The following is a 5,371-nucleotide window of genomic DNA, read 5'->3' on the forward strand; positions in this document are numbered from 1 at the left end:
GGGGGGGGGGAGACAAACTGCTTTATAAACATATAAAGTGCTTGAGAATCCATTAAATTTTCATAAATAATCCATTATTTACGATACTCGAAATGATGCGATATGTAAACTATTGTTCCGAAATCGCGGATAGCATTACTCTCTTAAGCAATAAATATAAATTCAAAACCATGTGTCAATTCTCTGCTGTATTTATGTACACATTCCCTTTCTGCCATTGTGGTTGATATTTTGAATCAATTTAGCATATTTTCAAATCAAAAGGTTTGAAACCAGTTTTAATATTCTACGCATTGTTTTGCTAAATACGTCGCCGTATGCTAAGTTTCACTTAGTTGGGTACGAACGAAGTGATCGTCCGGGGAAGCGTGGATTAATTTAATTGATTTTTGAAAATTTTCAATACAAATATGTTTGAAGTGTTGTGATTTGTAACCTGACTGAAGCCATAAGCAAAAAATTTGTACACAGAATTAAAGCCTTGAAATTGTCATCTAAGAGAACCCAAGCAATTAATATTGTAAGCGGATAATTGCAAGCGGACTGATGTACTAATTGCACTGAGTTTTCAACGTACACCGATCAGAAGAAAAAAATAAAGAAAAGATTTTTCATTTAAATTAAATTTTGTTCAATTAATCGGAAATATAGCAGTCCATCACTGCTCATTCCTAGGTAATATAAATATCTTAACAATCTATTGCCGAGATTTTCTTTGTAATACTAGAACACAAAAATTTGAAATCTCTCAGTCTTTAAAATTAGGACTTCGCGTTTTCATTTGCTTTGTTATCCAAAATAGGTTTTTTAGTATTTGAAAAATCTGATCTTCGTCGGACTTGATTTTATAAAAGTTTTTTGCATTACGCTCAAATATTGCTTTGCATCTTCTTAGCACACGAGATGTTATTAAAGGAATGTCTCACGAATTGACAAAAGGCTTATCGATTGTTGATTACCACGTTATACCCAAGCGCGGACGAACTCCACCTCTATTGGCTACAATCAACTTTCATTTCTTTCCTTTTTCACTTTAAGTAACTTCTTAAAGGTAATATCTCCAGGCTGGTAGATTAGATGCTGCAACCTGGTGAACAGACAATTTATGTTTCGACTTCTTTCGCTGATGTCTACATTAATGCGAATTAGAGGATCGGTAATCAATTAAACATATTTATACCTTACATCATTTATGGTACAGGATATATTAAGTTAGCGCGGACGTATGTAACGCGCAGAGCGACTTAAGACAGACCCAGCTTTCATTATACCGGTCAATTCAGAATCATAATCTGCATTAATCTAAGCCCCCTAAGTCCGTCTGAAGTCTGTCCATGTAAATTTGTGTTCAAGCAACACGTCACAATTCTTGATATATTTTGATAAAACGATGATGATGAGAACGAACATTCTTAAAAATGGTTTTGATCGGATCACTTTTTCGAAAAAAATTTTAATTTTCAAAATTTCCCGTCAAAAATGGCTAAGCACTAATATTTCAGCATTCTAGAATGGTATGGAAACTTTGGACCGGCTAGGGCAATTTTTGAACCCCCTCTCACATAATGAAAACTGAGGGAATAATTTTCAATGCTTCAGGATGAAAATTATATCGTAACAGTAATTTAACATAAAAAAATTAACTGTACCAAATTTGGATCATCTCGGCTTATTTTTTGGATTCTACCCTAATAGGAAATTTCACAAAAATTCATCCTTTGTAGAGCAAAAAATTCTATTTGGTGATGGAAATTGACCCTTAATACATACAAAAATGAGTATAAATATAAAATTTGGACCATCTATGCCTATTTTTGAATCCTGCCCTACGTAAGGATTAAACTTTTGCTACTTGGTCATAAATACGCACGTGATAAATATGCCTTTATATAGAAACAGGACATAATTTTTGCGTTCTATATTAAATAAATGAATTGTGTTAGATAATGTGGTATAGGGTATTCAAAATGGACCATACTCGATCAAAGAGTATACGCAGCGACATATATGCACAAAATGAATGCCTTTCGTGAGATTGCATGTCGAAAACTCGTCATCTGCGAAATGCTTGTTCCCCTCGTCGGTCAATTCTTAAGAGTATTAATCAAATCAATGCCTTTGTATGACAATTACAGACACGGAACATGTACAGGTGGGAGCAAAAATACCCGATAGTATTTAGAGAGGGTAATCCGTATTCGAAAGTTTCAGAGATAACAATCGAAAAGAGTCAACTTATAACGCAACTACCATGAGCGTAGTCGATAGAGTCAGGTTTGCAATCCAGTAGCGATTTTTACAACCGGCCAATGTTTGCTATAGTTGTTATAAGTATAATTCGTCTAAAATGCGTTCGAACATGAGTTAATTGGAACGATTTCTTAATTAATATCATTTATTCATGTAATTAATATTTTTGGTACGGATTTATATATGCACTTAACCCTAAGCCGGGTATTGAATCCCAAATATTCAGCATATCCAAATGATATTTATTTCTCAAGCATAGGTGAGAAAGTTGTTGCTTGCCTTCTTTGCAAATTTCTTTCTCTGGTATCATGTACATAGTTACGTACATATGCGTTTACGCAGATATTTACGGATTAATAAAATTTGAACAGCTTTTCTTTTACTGCATGATATCATATGCAAATAAATATTTCTTAATTTATTAATAAAATACCTTATATCCGTGTAAATATACAAAAACTACAAAAAAGTTCTCTTTCAAAAAATGCTGGCGGTTGCTCCCTTTTTCTTTTTTCTCTTTCCTACGTTTTTTTTTTTTTTTTTTTTCTTTTTTGTTAATTGATCTGGTTTCTTAATTTAGTTTATATACTTTTCCTTACTATCACAGTTAAAAGCAAAGATGAAAAACTTTTACTTAAGTTTCCTTGTTTTGTATTTTATTACTTATATAGATAACAAGAAAATATATATATATATAAATATATATATTTAGTTATTTATTTTTTTTTTTCGATTTTTATATCTTTCTTATTTTAGTAGAGCTCTAAGAGTAATTTATTATTATTCCTTATTATATTTTCTTCTTGCATTACTTGCCTGCTGCCTGCCTGGCCGCTAACTTGCTTCTTGTTTGCCTTTCGCTCACTAAGTAAGGTCTACATTGTGTGAATACATTGTGTGAATATGGTTGCAGTAGTAGTGGTAGAAATATGGCCTTAGTGAGGCCTAATGTATCTGTTTGTCTGTCTGGTTATCTCGTATATTGCCTGCCATGCAGTAGTTATGGTTTGGTGGTGTATGCATGGCATTAGTTTTCCTTTTTCATTTATTTCAAGAATTTTAACATTTTGTGAGATGTTTTTTTAGCTTCTTATTTTAATAATTTGTTTATAAGAAATATATACATTATAAATAACTATATATATATATATATATATATATATATATATATAAAAATAATTATATATTCTATATATGAGTTTATATTCCTCTTCCTTTAGTATTTAATAAATGTGGCTCGAAGTAATTTAATTTTTCCTTATATATTCGTTTTCTTGTTTTCCTTTTTTCTGTAACATTTCACCTCCTATTTTAGATGACAATTTTCTTGTGTGCATGCATGCATCCTTAAATTACCGTTTAGTGTTGTTATGAAGTACATTTTTTGAATCAACACTTCTCTGATGATATTGTTTTTTATACACAGTATTTGCCTGCTAGTGAAAAAAAGCACTCAAATACAAACAAATAAGCATACAAACAAGATAACATATAAAAAACGCCTCATAGTTCACACAATTGCTGTGTACAACACTACACTAAGCCGCTACTAACCGCACACTAACTTGCCAGTTCTGTTGAACTTATACTGAGAAGTGCAGAAAAACTGATCTGAAGGAAACATATATAAATATAAATATAAATATATATATATACATATATATATATATATATATATATATATATATATATTTATGTATATGTTTAAGTGTGTAACATTGTGTGCGTGTATATAAAAATCAACGCTGACTTTCGTAGGATTTTGATTTGCTTGTTGGTTGGTTTTGCTGATTTGCTCTCTTTTTATTTTGGTGAATTTTCTTCGTCTGCTATGCTTTCACCTATATGAAGCAAACTAACGCACACTTACACACTTTCACATACAACATATATCCAGTCTTACACAGACATAACGAGTGTATGTTTTGTGTGGCACACATGCATTTCTACAAATAAATCTCATAAAAGAAAACAAAAAAAAAAAAAAAAAAAAAAGAGAACTAAAAAGAGTCTTTTTGGATGTTCTCATTGAAAAGCGGAGAAAACTAGGGTTACCGTTCGTTCGTTATTATATATAATATATAAGGGATTTAAAGATTTGAATTTTCGAATTTTCCTTTTTTCAAATCTTACAACTAACTCATCGATGTTTTCTTTTAGCATTATTAACAACTGTGATAAAATGACAAAAAGAATAGTTTTTAAAAGAAGCGCATTTAACTCACTGCACTCTTCAAATTGAATCGAATGTTTTTTTTTTTGGTTTTAGATTACCCAGCGTTATAGTAGCTTGCGATGAAACCAAAGACGAACAAATTGCGATAATTGTTATTACGTCTAGAAAGAAATTCGCAGCAATAATTAAGTTTTCTAACGCTACTAAATTGATATAAATGTCGTTTTAATAAAAACTTTCATAATTTCAGATGCTAGGAGTCCGTCCATAAATATGTAAAAAAAATATAGCATAAATTATTTTAGGAAAATATCTCAAAAGTATTAGTTGAGCCTGTTGAAATTATTTTTGAAACCTCTATAGCCGTTAGATGACGTGAAATGTATCGAAAATGCATTTTACTTGATCCCATTTTCAAAAGATTCATTTATTTATTATCTTTAAATTTTATAAATAAATTTAAAAAGTCACTATTTAAAGGCTGTCACTACTATTAAAGGCTCAGATAATATACTCAGCTGTATTAAAAACTCTACCGCAGTTAAGATTTGAACCCGCGATCACTGAGTTGATAGTCGTAATTTTCAACATATGTTTAAACTTTGTATACGCTGCCTATTAATGGATATTCCCTTATCGTTTTAATACAAATTTCGTATGTTTTGCATATAAGAGAACATTGAAATCCTTGACTCCGAAATCTACTAATTTTAATAAAGAAAACTTTAAAATCGAGCTTTACAGATCAAACAAGGGTTTGATCGCTCAGGAGATGCTTCTTATTCATGTAACGCGCTGGCGGTCGGAAAGTATGGAAGAGAGAGGAAGAGATAAGGAAACGGCCGCAGCCTGATGTATGTATTCTCTCTCGGTAAGTGTTATGCCTATAATTACTAAACACTGATTACAGCTATGCCCGAAGTAGATGCTACGGCATTGAGATGT

This window comes from Glossina fuscipes, unplaced genomic scaffold (assembly GCF_014805625.2).
Source record: "Glossina fuscipes isolate IAEA_lab_2018 unplaced genomic scaffold, Yale_Gfus_2 1, whole genome shotgun sequence".
In the NCBI taxonomy this organism is placed as follows: Eukaryota; Metazoa; Arthropoda; class Insecta; order Diptera; family Glossinidae; genus Glossina; species Glossina fuscipes.